Here is a 13687-nt window from a genome sequence, read left to right as displayed (position 1 = left end):
TTCTAACCTCATTGTTGTCTCCCTGGTCACACAAATAACCAAATTTTTCTTTTTTATCATGATCTATGTACACGTTTCCAATTATGTGAAGCAACAAGTTATGGCCAAACTAAAAAGAAAAAGAAGTCCTTCTGATACAGTCTAGTTCAATCTGAAGACACCAGCTTGTTGTAATCATTCCTGTATGAAGTTTATGTTGTATGATCCAAGCTGTCACAGTCTGTGATGGTCCTTTCTAGCCTTAAAAGTCCACGAGTCTAATAAATCAGTCAGTCCTTACAGGAATGTCTTAATCACTTGCTGTATGTAACAGACAAGAAATGGACAGAACTGAATCCTTCTATCTTAAAATGTAAATTTATATATATATATATATATATCTCATGTATGATTTATGCACAAAAATCACACTCCAGATAAAATAAAGTGTAGACATTGACACTTTTTTCAAGCAATTGCTTATAAATTTAGTAAGTTGTCTGCCTTTTTATACTTTAAAGTTTGTTCTCATTACAGACATGGCATAAAGCTTTGTAGTAAATTTGGAATTTGCTGAGTGAGAAAATGAAGATTTATACAAAGCTAAATTGAACAAATGGTGAATAATTGATTTAACTGACCTGACAGCTCACACTGTGCTTGTAAATAATAGATAACTTTGTACTATACTGATGATTTAGTATTCTGTGCATCAACATTCCTTGTGGTAAGTTACTGCAAGGAGCAAATGATCTTTGACCACCCTAAAAAGGCAAAAATATGCTTACCAAGCATATTCTGGTACCCCAGTTGTAGATTGCAATAGTCCAATACTATGCTGATAAAGCAGCTCCTTAAAGACTTTCTGCCCTTTTGTCTTTGTCTCTAAGATATTGTTGGAGAGATAACATCAATATAACCAAGTCATACTATTCCTTTAGCCACCAGCTCCAAGAGCCTGATTGCCTGTGTAAATTGACCCAGCACAACCATGAAGAACAGAATCACAGGGCCCTATAACAGCAAATGCTCGTGACTATTCTGCATTTCCTTTTCCTTCAGCACAGACATTGCAATTCCTAATCAAATGCATAAGCACAAGCTATTGTTAAATGGGTTCTTGAAGTGTGCATACAGGCCTAAGCTGATATATATGTCTGATACCTTCATTGCCTTGTAATTACTGTAATAACCCATAAAATAAGGGTGTGAATGGCAGCCACTAGGAATTGGCAGATTTCCATACCCACCTTGCCGGAGTGCAGCTGCTTGCAGAAAAGCACAAAGCAGTGGAGAATTTTGCCTGCCTTTTATTGATATCTCTTCCCTCATCATTGAAATTCATCCACTTGGAGAAGACAAACTGCAGCTCTTTAAGGCAGCAGGCAGTGTAAGGACTTAAGATACAGTGACTCTGCATCACATATGAAAATACAAACTTCTGTCAGAGTAACCAGCTGAAGGGGCTGGGAGCTGCCTGCTGCCCATGTAACCAAAAGAAAAGGTCACCATAAAGCCAGTGGAAAGCACAGACTTCTCCAATATCTCACTCTTAGAGAGAGGTCTAGTATCTGTTACCATTTACTGAACCTTTTCTAACAACCATATCTATGGGAAGTAACTATTAATGCATTGTGTTTGTGAGCTGCAGCACACACATAGGTCAGAAATGTGAAATTGCAATTCCCGGTGCAATTTTAAGCCAACCTGCTGCATTTTTATCATTTTAATACTGTATAATTTTTACGTCTTAATGTTTCTGTGCATCATGGTTGAGTTATGTTAGCTGCAGAAAAATTCTGGGCATTATTCCAGCTGCTTTCTTTGAAAGCAGAAGACACCATTCTCCTCTATGTCAGATGATGTTTATGTGAAGATCTACCTACTGTCCTTCATGCTTATTGTGCCCTCTGACTTCCCAAATTTATCCAGTCCTGGCATGTGACTGAAGTCCTAAAATAGACTGCACTTCTGGCATGTGTCTTGGTAAGGAGCCTGGAGCTGGGTGCAGCAGAGGAGTGTGGCTGAGAGGACTGGGCCTCAGGAACAGGAGCATGCTGCCCAGCTGCAGCCCAGTGCTACAGCATCTCTCCTATCCCCTGACAAAGTAAGATCTGACATATGAGTCACAGAGCAGAAGAGAGACTGAAGAATTGTATCATGTAATGGCATGAAGTCCAGTCTGAAGAGCAAGTACAGGGAGTTCATTGCTCAAATCTCATCTCCAAGTTCTCCAGACTCATCTCTTTGTCCATTTTTTGTTTTTTCTTTTAATTTTGCTCCTGAATTGTCTTCTCCCCCACTCCCCACTCCATTCTAGCCTGGATGAGTTTTTCTGAGAAAGGGCCTACAGAGCTAGTAAGTGTCTGGACTGAGTGACACCAACTTTGTGCTTGTAGAGGATGGAGAAGACAAAATTAGAATGACCAGGTTTATGATAAGCCAGTTCACTAGAAGGGCTTTGATAAATGGCCCAAAGCACCACCAGACTGGGTCTACAAAGCAATAGATGAGGAAGAGAATAAAGACAAAGTTGCAGAAGGAGAACTGTAGATGTCTGTGTCCCCTGTGTATACCTTACAAGCACCCAGCTGCAGAGCTCTTCATAACCTCTGCTGAGCCAGACCTTCCCCCTCTGGCAAAAAGTTCTTAAGGGAAAGTCCGTCAGAAACTAGTATCTCTTTTACCTTTCCCTTTATCATGGTCTAGGTCAAATAGATTGGGCAACAGAAGTGACAGGGCCAACTGACTTTGCAATGATGAATTTTTCATGCTGATTTCTCAGTGAAGATTAGAAAAATATTCTGGGTTTGTTGCAACAACTTTTTATTTTATGTACATACCTGACATTCTACAGTACACCCCCTCATATAAAGATTCTTGCTCTTCTCATGATAAAATAACATTGTCTTGTTATTCCATACCCTTCCTTATGTTCATTTTGTGCCTGATTTTTTGGGTCTCCACTGCAAAGGTAGCTTTCTCTGCTGTAGTCTGAACAGGAGTAGCTGATGGTAGACTTCAGTGTGCTTTACATACGTCTGATCCAGAGTTAGATCAGTACTGCTTGTTTATCTAGGTTTATATTTTGCTTTTATCTTGTAGGTGTTTATGTTTCCTGATTCCCTGTTCTCAGGCAGGAGAGAATGAACAAAGTCCAGACTCTCTGGACTCTGACCCCAGAGGAATGACTGCTTCCCCTTTATAGAGAGAGTCTGCAAAAGCCCAATATTCCCTTCCTTCCCCAACACTTAGGATGGTGTGTGCTACCCTAACAAAACAGATGTGTTGTCTAAGAGCTTTTGAACCTTACAAATGAATCCCAAATGCATCATCTGCTTCAACTATCAAAAAGAGTTAAAACATGGAGTCCTGAAGGGGGCTGGGGAGGATGGGGATGGCGAGAATGTACCACTTTGACACTGATAAGAGTAAGACAGGGACAAGTGTCCAACACTATTTTAAGATCAGAGAGAAACGGAGAGAACCTGCAAGGCTTTCTGGTCAACTTGGAACAAGGATTTAAGGACTAACATAGTCTTTTGCATTTCTTCAAATCCTTCCAGCAAAAGACCAACATATTCACTATCATTTTTTCTCTGCACACAGAGAAACTAAGACAGAGCACAGACAAAACTTGGTGTAGACAAGCACTCCTACACACATGCACTGGTAGCAACAGTGCCCATAGTGAAAGTCTGTTTTCAGGGTCAAAAATTATATTCCCACTCCTAATCGTAGGTGAAGAGGTGCTTGAATGCAAACCCAGCAAAAATCCCCTTTCAGGTGTTTCTCTCCTTCATATTTCCCAGAGACCTTTCTCTTTTATTTCAGTCTAGTTGTGTTGAAATAACACAGTCTGACACACAGACATGTCAACCATGCTGGATGTTCAGCGCAAGATGATGCTCTGAATGTGTTTTCCTATCCAAGGACAATTATATAACCCCCCAAATACGGATGCTGTTGTCCACCCTTTTTCATTTAATCACATCACTCCATGTGTTCTTTTCTCACAAAGCTCTGAGAAGTGTATCATCCAGTCTCTTCTGGTGCCAGCTGCCTTCAATTTATGTACTATTTCATATTTCTCCTCCTTTCTGCTTAAAGGGATGCCTCCCTTTCCCATTCTTGTTCCAAGGTCACTTCTGTTTTGAGAGCTAATTTTCATATTAGGAAGGGTAGCAGTAAAGTACTCTCCTACTCATGGTGGAAGCCTCTCTAATTTGATCATTCTGTTTCTCTGTACCCAAAATTCTTTTCTTCCTCATAGTTGCCCTGGTTTCTAGACATTTCTATGTACAGGCCTCTTCATTAAGGGGTTTTTATTATGTTTTGACAGAGCAAGATTGGTTTTCAGAACTCCAGTTTTCACTTTTAAAGAGAAGAATTATTAAGGGATGTTTTAATTGCTATTTTAATTAATATTTTATTTAATATTTATTTATTAATACTCTAATATTTAAAAAGTCTTCTAGAGATCCTTGGTGATTTGGAAACATATAAAAGGGTCTTAACTGTTTTTAGAATGTTTTTAGATGAAACTGTAAGTGATATAAAAGCCAAGGGCAAGGCACAATCTGAAGTAGAAAAATACAAACACATAGAGATGTTAGAGGTTTAAGGCACGTCTTCTTGTTTTCATGTCTCTTTGTAATATAGATCTGAAATTTTTAAAAAGGTGTTTTAATATGCATAATTATTCTTCGAGTAATAGAACATAAGAAATGTGTCACCAAAGCAAAATAAAGGTAGCATCAAACTTTCATAGTTTCTATCACAATGGAGAAAAGAATTCCTTCAAAAAAACAAAAATCCAGATGACCTGAAGTGTAGATATGTTTCCATTGAAGTTTTAAAATAGTAAACTTTTTTTTTAAATGGTAAACTTTTTCAACAAAATATGATTGAGTGCATTTGATTTGCACCAGGTTTTCTGAAGCAGTGTTAAATTTCATAGCATTACTGAAAAAGCCTGAAGTGCAATACCATTTTTTTTCCCCTGTGTAAATAGGAGTGGTGATTCCAGGGTTTACATGTTAATCCAACCTTCAGGCTGTAAGGAAAACATAAAGTTTATGGGACTATCAGAAGCATTCTTGCAATGCTGAACATAACATTGTGGAAAAGGAAGAAGTGTATGTTACACATAAGCTAGTGAATTAAAACATAAAACTAAGGCAGTGGGAGTCTGAGTCAGTTGGGAGTAGGTTACCAAGCAAAACAAAACAAGTAAAAGTAATGGCAGCTGTAGAAAAGTTAGAAAAAGAAGTTTTATTGTGAACAAGCAGCATGGATGGGACAAATTTAAAAGAGCTGTAGAATTCCTGGGTTTCATCTGAAAATCATGACAGAAAGTATTTAGTGTGCAGCCAGAATGGAGAAGTGAAGACTTCTGCATATTTTAAAATTTGAAATAAACAAGGTATTGAAAGACATATGCACTAGCATTGAAAAAAGTAATAGAAACTCTGTAGGAAATATTTCCTCAAGCAGAAATCAGGGGTCATTAAAAGGTTACTTTTAACTAATGCTGCTTGATCGGTTGTTAGTGTTCAACTTCCTCTGAAGTGACAACGCGTTAGGGTGACCGTTGCCCCCTTCCAGCAATTATTGGTGCTCTGGCAATTGCACTCAATTTTAATCAATTAGAGTCCTGAATGGTGCTTTTCTTGGTTTCAAACAAAAGAGCCAACTGTTGGACCAGAGATGTCCACTTCTTTCTGGCAGCTTCCTGTTTTCTTTCAGAAACTTTGAAGACCCTGTCGGGTTCAGGAATGATCATGATGAATCCCTTCTCCATTACTACGGCACTAATTATGTGATCCGCATTCCAGCAGAAATCCATATGGTCAACAGAAAGCAAGAAGACAGGACAAGAGCTGCCATCCTGGAACTGAATGAAGACCCATCTGGCATCTGGTTCCAAATCTCCACCAAGGTGTGGCAATGACTGTCTAGAGAAAAGTTTAAGATTCTCATAGGTGGGAGGTAAGGGATAATTCTCTTTTTCTTCTCTCCTACTCCAATAGGTCTGTTTTATACCTGTAATACTTAGATTTTGGCTTAAACTTTGAAGACTCTGGTTTAACAACCAGGAGGTAACAATAGTTATAGCTTTGGATATTCTTGTTACCTATACAAATATAAATCTTATCATAACTCCACTTATTCATCTCTGGCAAGAGATTGTGGTTTCAGGTGCATGTGTCATTAATGATGCATAAGCTATCACTGCCTCAACAGCTGAAAGGCCCATGGAAAACATGCTCAAGTAGCCCTGTATGGACACCGTAGTGCTACACTTTTACACATGTCAGTTGGTAAGCCAGGACACTACTTATCAGAGGGAAACACTCAGAAACACTTGTTTCAGTATAGAGTTTTCACCAACAGGATCAGCTTGGAGTATTTTTATTTTCCTGCCCCATACCTTAGCACAACACCTTGTCAACTGAGATAAGGCAGCAGCCTGGGTAGTTGTGATGTACAGTGGCTCTGGGTGCTTTCAGAGGACCAGGCTTGGAGAAGCTGGATTACTTTCCCATTCCAGTTCACAGTACAGCCAAGCGAACCCTTGTGCCTGGACAGCCAGCTAAGACTAGATGGCTAACTTCTCTACTGTTCTTTCATGAATCTTATATTGTTTCCCTTCACTTACCCATCTGTATCCATCTATTGCTGTGTTTAGAGTTGGAGAGAGCCCTTTTTGTTCATGTCCATAGCAACTTGAGGACCATAGGGTTTGGTGCCTGCTTGAAAGTCCTTCAATTCTTGTGTTAATTGCAGTAGCTGAAAATCTTACCCCAATGTTGATTGGAAGGCCTTGTGTTTTAGATGGCTTTGATGTGACCATGAGACTGCTATGACTGCCTCAAGTGAGAGTCTTCTTCCTGTCCCATGAGAGCTCAAATGCCTCTGCAGAGAAGTGGCTTTGCATTAAACCACAGTGACTCAAACACTATGACTGTCTACAGCTGAACGCAAAATCAAAAGCATCTTTTCTGGTAGTCTTGCAGAAGAAATTCAAATTTTGTGATGCTGTGATGTTTATATGAATTTATGAGCTTGGATTTAAGATTTAGTAACAATACAGTTGCTATAGATCACATTTAAAGGATGAGTAGCTCACAAGGTAGTTTATATTAGGGATAAAAATCAGAGAACAAGGAATTTACTGCAGCTACTCCCTAGAAATTAAAACAGGCTGGTCTTTCTTCTGTCCTCCAGCATACTTTTCCCACCAGATTATCCCTCACCACTGGAAGACCGCACTCCTGTGATGAAGGTTGCATTTTATTTTCTTCCTCCTGAATTATTCATTGAAATTGATTTAGTGTGTAAAATTTAGTGGCACCCAACTCATAGGTTCATAGAGTTTCTGTATTTAGAAAGCTGGTGCTTTAAAAAAAATCTCAGAGGCTTTAAAACAACTCTTGACAGTCTCCAGTCTGTAGGTGTGAAAGATTCAGTAGGTAGCTGCCAGATTATTCAGCTTTGTGCACTGAATAGTTAAGATGCAGTAATCTGTGTTTCAGGGGATGGAAGTCTTTAATTAGGAAATGAGTCATTAAAGGGCTTTCTATTGACACCTGGCACCAGCAGAAACACATCTGAGGCTGACCTCAACTCTACGTTTCTTCAAGGTGAAATGTGAAGTAGTGAAGAGATATTTTTCATTGCTTTACAGCACCTAAGGAGATCTTGGTGTCTGCAATATCATAACTTTTTCCTCAAGAAACCCCCAAACATTCTTGGGAGTGCAGGGCAAAGGAATCCTAATTGAAATATTAATACTACTACTAACAAACCACTACAATCTCCAAACACCAGGTTAAATATAGCAAGAGGAGAGGGGTAATGGAGTTTATTGTAGAGATGAGCAAGATATGTCAGTGTTGCTGTGACACCAAGACAGTTCCTGTGTTATCAGAGAAAAATACAGGATCCTCCTTCCAGAAGCACATCCAGTCAAACTGGAGTGTACTGTCTGCAATACTAATTAGTGCTGCATTGTAGAAGCAGATCTTGAGTGTGACAGCTTGTACCAGGGACTCAGTGTTCACATGGTCTGCATTTTGGGGGGTCACTGTAGACTACCTAGAGTGTGTTGGACTGCATCACAGTACTTAAGCTGCAGGTAAATTTTCCTTAGTGTTTGATTCAAGGACAGTTTCATCTCCCATACTTAAGGGTAGAAGACACACTCAAACAGAAAAGTCACACAATTAAGCATTTCTTGCCTGTATTGGTTTTCCAATCAAGATAGCTGTGCATAAAGAGTCCCTAAAGTAAGGAAAATGGAAACAATAAATAATATATCTTAGAAGGATAGAAAAGTCTCACAGATTGACTAAGAGGTTTCTCTCTGCTGCATAATAGAAATTATCTCTAGGGGATAGGAAATCCTTCAATCTTCATACAATATCTGAGCAGGTTTACTTTTTCTCCATAGATGCTCTGTGATCCCGCTAAAATTCCCTGAAGCAATCACCACAAATTATCAGTGATCCAAGATTTAGCCTACTGCTCTTGTGCACAAAGGCATTCTTACCTTACAGTTAGTTATGTCATGTAACTGCTTTTAATAATAATAAAAATGCATAAATCTAAAATGGAATTACTCCACATTTACAGCCACCCTTCTGGGTCCTGAATTTGTCTCCTGTTTGTGTGAAAAACCTCTGTCACATGCTTCTTCAAATCTCTTTTCCCTCCCTAGATAATGTACACAGAAACTGTGAAAATTTCAGTGGAGCTTTTCTGATTTTTTACTATCATGATGAGTGAAAGTCCCTCTGCCTATGAGGAAGGCATTACACAGGTGGCAACATTTGTATGTTTAGGATGAATGGTGAATAGGGAGACCCTGCTCACACATCTCAGATCCACAGGTTAACAGTTAACCACGAGTTGTAATAAAATTTTTTTTCTGTGGCAGTCTAGAATATTGAAGATGAATCAGGAGCTCTGTGGAAAACACCAAACAGAAGATTCATCGGAGAGAGACTGAGTCAGTTACCAAAGCTGTGCTGTTGCTGTCTGCTGCACAGCTCTGTGTTCAGAGTAAGAGTAGAAAAGGCCTCCATTTTCATACCCTCATGATATGATACCATTACAGAGGATTTTCCTTTCATTTTTGTTAGCTTCTGATGGCTTTGGATCAAGCCTGTGTGCCATACATAGCTTACCATCTCCTGAGGACAAAATAGAGAAAGAAAAACAGTGTTAGCTTGACTGCATTCGTTGACAGTCACCGTTGTGAGACCCAGTCTCTTGAAAGTCAGTGAGAAGCTGCTGGTGTGACCTGCTGGTGAACTGCAGCAACAGGGGAAGGAGCAAATATTCCAAGGAGATGAAGCAGGTCATGTACTTGCATCTGATCTGAATAACTGCTGTACAAAGGAAAAGTGAATGTAGCCAGCAGAGCCAAGCTGGTATTTCGTGACCTTCTGTTTGCAGAGTTCAAGATATCGTAATTTCTTTCTTGCTGGAGGTTCCTAAGCTGGGTGGGGGGGAGGAGTTAGAAGTGGTGAAGCAGGAGAGAGTAAATTTCCTTTCTAAAAAATATTCTTCCGGTGGAAACAGTGCATTGTTTCTTGAAATGGACAAAGTTATTTTCTAACTTCCCTGTATCCTGTCACCTGGCCCTTCCTTCCTCCTCCTGATATCACAGTAAAATACACAAACATACAAGCTATGCATTATTTGCATCATGTCACGATTTATATTCTGATCAAGAGTGGTGATTTATACTTGTTGGATTTTCTACAAACCACATTCCAGATGTGGAATGAATTTTACTGGCATTTATTAGTCACTAGGGGTGGCTGAGGATGGCTTCCTTTATACCCCTGACATTTATGCTCTTGTGTAGCTTCCCTTTTCCTTTCGGTGATGTTTTTCCTTTTAAAAGAGTTAAAAACTAAAGGAAAACAAAAGGAAAATAAGTAGCAGTACAAATATAATGGGACAGATTTTGTTTAAGGAGAAAGATATTTGGAACACAAATCCTATTCTTCTAATAAGGAAAGAAAAAAACCCACTGATTACCTTTATTAACAGGCTGTTGTTGAAGTTTTCAAGATTTTAATCACCTTTACAAATGTTCTAATGTCAGCATTGACTTTCTAAGCTTGTCTGTTCCAACATCTGAGCTTTAAGTCAATATGGTGATAGTGAACCATTTACTGTTTTCTTACAAATTAAGAGCTAGGTGAAAATTTTAACTTGAAGAAAAGGTGTGAGACAAATCTTCCCCAAAGAACAAGAAGACACAGCTTTTGGGTTATTTTTAACACATAGAGTATCAAAAAGTTGATTTTATGGCCAGAGCAAAAGAAACTGAGGCTTGAGACACTTCACAAGCTGCATGAGGCAAGGAGCATGTTCAGACTGCCTGTTGAGGGGAATGCAAGTAGTGCAAGTTCAAGAGAACAATCATGTGAAATCCAGCTTGCATGTGGGTTTCTTGAGAGGGATGAGAAGCAGGAAGAAGATGCTTTCTTCTTCTGAGTGTGTTCACTGTGTGTTTTTAGTCTGTAAATAAAATGGTATAAATTCTGATGGGTGCCACAAATGACCCAAAATTTAGACAGAAACAGAGGGAGTGATCATGGAGAAGGAGGGTGGGAGGAGGGGTAAGAACTTCTGAGAGAGGAAATTCTTTTGGTAAAATCAAACAGATTTAGTAGATAGAGGTGAGATTACAAAGCCAAGCTGAATTAAATGGAGGTTAGTCCACCCACTGCTATTCCTCCCATTTTGAAATTTGATTACTGCATTGCAGCAGCTCTAGAAGCTCTGTCTGAGAAATTCTTTTGTTTGCCCAAACCTGACATGTCAAAGGCTAAGAGGAGTCTATTATTAGGTTGAACACCACATCTGGGCTTGATAGGAAATGTCTGATGAAAGTTTTGCTTTCAAACTAAAATCAAACTGTATAATTCTGGAATAAACAGAGTGCTTGCTGACAGACAGAAGATGCTTTACTTTCTGTTTGATTCTGCTATGTCCATAATGCCTTTCTTATACTGCCTTTCAGCGGGGAGATGAGCCCCTAGAAGTGTGATTCCCAGTGAAATGTGTTAGAGCATTTCCCAAATAATGTTGGGGGATTTTGTCTGGCCCCTGTGCAATTGACAGCCCAGAAATGGTGACCACAGGAGACAGGTAGACCTATTTTGTGGTACAGCTTCTTTAGAAATGTACCATCAGATTAGAAGGGGTAAATCCTGTGGAAGAAGAAAACAGCTCGATGGAGTTTTTAAGGGATGAACTCAGTGTGAGAGCACAGGATAAGTATAAACAAATAAGTAAATGAAGAGGTGGCTGGAGCAGATAAGAGGAACAACTCAGGGAATTATTTATAAGACATGAGAAAGAAGATAGCATATGTGATGGGTTTAACTCTGTTAGCCCCAGTAACTACAGGCAGTACTGAGTTTAAGGAGTCGGAAGTCCCTGTGACAGCTAAGATCAATAGAAATCTGCTCTCCTTGGTATTTATTAGATAAAGGTTAAGTTAATGGATTAACTTGTCAGATTAATTTGATAGTTGATTCATATAATAAATACTAGCCCTTACAGGGAAATATTAGTTGACTTCTTTGACTATGACACAGCACATTAAAATAGGGCTACTCACTGTTGTTTTTGAGAAAAATAAACAAAGTGTGCAAGTAGACTGGGGGTCTGACGCCTAGGTTTGTGATGTGAAAGAGGCTGTTTCTAATGGCCAATAACCCAAACAAAACAGTAAGCAAAAATCCCCAAAGCAGCTGATATTATCATTTAGCCTTACTGGGATGGATTTGAAACAAGCAGGCTTCCACATGGGGATTGGTTCACTGATCCACCAAGACCAGTATGAAGCCTTGTTATTATTTCAACAAGCCCTAGAGCAAACCTTTCCTTCTCAGACTCTGTGCTTTGGCTCAGCTGATGAAGTTGCTTTTCCCACTACAGTTTATGAGTCAGAATCAGGGTCAGTGTCAGGCACTCAGCAAAGCAGTGACTGCTGGGTGCAAAAATGATTATGATGCTTAGTCACTGTACGTCAGGACACAGGACAGGCAGGCTGAAATCAAGGGAGGAGTTGGGATGCTTGGGAAAGGGGAAGGAAAAGTAACATTGGTACTCTATGCATCTCATCACCTAAGCTGCAACTTCCTGGCACGGCCCTACAGCCCTGCTCAGACTCTTCCCCACTGCAACCATTGCCTGCAACCAGACAAGCCAGCTCTCACCTGTCTCTAATGGGACACAGAACTCTGTACTGTCTCTGAAAAGTCTTGAGCAGACCTGGGTTGGAATCCACTGTGTTGAAAGTGAGGCAGAACAGTGGAGTTTAGCTAACAGTGCTTCTCATCCCTCTCATTTAAAATAAACAGCCAGTGGTGTGCAGTCAGTGATGAATTATTTCATTGGTTTTGGACTAACAACCCATGTAAGAAATGCTGAGGATCCCATTAACAGCTGGGTCAAGGTGATGTGTGCTTTAATTCTCCATGGTTTATGTATTAGATCTATTGCAGTCCATGATGCTACAGTTGTGTTTAAAGCCATCTGCATGCCTGGTGTGTTTCCCATATTTTTCCCCCACTGTGTGCTGTGGTAGTCAAGATAATGCTGCCATTAAAAAATACACTCTTCAGATTCTGAGATGTCCAAGTCCTGAAAATGAGCAGAGTCACTACTAGGGATTGATCAAGCTTTATGCATTTGATTTGAAAATTGTAGCAAGTCAAATGTTCTTAATCATCCCCAGAGGATATTCCCAAGGCAGGAAGAGCAGTAATGGGCCAGTCTCACTAACAAACTGCTTGGAGAATGCAGCCAAAGAGCCCAGAGAAAATTTCATCTCTGAAAATGAACACACACAAGGCAATGCCTGCCTACAGTATGCCACAGCAGTGAGGGATGATGGTCTGCTGTCAGGAAGCATGTTGAGCCTCCTGAGCTGGGCGTTTCATCAAGAGGCTAGCAGGGAACTATGTTCAATCCCCAAATACAAGAGTATGAAAACTATTAAAATCTGCTGGGGCTTGCAGCTCTCCACAGCACTTCAGCATTGTCCTATCTGCTCAAGAGATGTGATGTCCTGTGGGTTATTCCCAGAGTTCCCATTCTCCTCAGCCATGCAATTGCTATTACATTGGGTTTGTGTGGCATGGTTTTGATAGCAGGGACCTACAGGGGTGTCTTCTGTGAAAAGCTGCCAGAAACTTCCCCCACATCCAAGAGGACCTGCCACAGCCAAGGCTGAGCCCATCAGTAACAATGGTAGCGCCTATGGGATAAGAGAAGGTGGGAAAAGTTGTTGCTGAACCGCAGCCAGAGAGAGGAGTGAAAATATGAGACAGAAACAGCCCTGCAGACGCCAAGGTCAGTGCAGAAAGAGATGGAGGAGGTGCTTCAGACACCAGAGCAGCGATTCCCCTGCAGCCCATGGTGCAGCCCATGGCGAGGCAGCTGTGCCACTGCAGCCCATGGAGGTCCCCAGTGGAGCAGAGATCCATCTGCAGCCCATAGGAAACCCTGTGCTGGAGCTGGTGGATGCCTGAAGGAGGCTGAGACCCGCTGAGAACCCTCTGCTGGAGAAGGACCCCATCAGGACCTGTGGCCCTGTGGGGAGAGGAGCCTATGCTGGAGCAGATTTGGGGGTAGGATTTGTGGCCTCATGAGGGATCCATGTAGAGCAGCCTGT

The 13687-nt window shown here is 40.5% G+C and overlaps 1 long non-coding RNA gene across 2 annotated transcripts in view; it reads left to right on the top strand.

Annotated features, from left to right (window-relative positions):
* LOC139671267 (uncharacterized) overlaps window positions 1-13687 on the top strand; it is a 142963-nt gene that overhangs the window by 115970 nt on the left and 13306 nt on the right. The window contains exon 3 of one of the 2 annotated variants that reach the window (XR_011697704.1): window positions 5820-5970. This is a non-coding gene — a long non-coding RNA (uncharacterized lncRNA). Of the gene's footprint in view, window positions 1-5816; window positions 5971-13687 lie in introns of both variants that reach the window. The other variant, XR_011697703.1, reaches the window with a different exon arrangement.

Source organism: Pithys albifrons, chromosome 4, assembly GCF_047495875.1.
Source record: "Pithys albifrons albifrons isolate INPA30051 chromosome 4, PitAlb_v1, whole genome shotgun sequence".
Taxonomy (NCBI): Eukaryota; Metazoa; Chordata; class Aves; order Passeriformes; family Thamnophilidae; genus Pithys; species Pithys albifrons.
The sequence above is the reverse complement of the archived record's forward strand: the minus strand, read 5'-3'. Positions and strand labels throughout refer to the sequence as shown.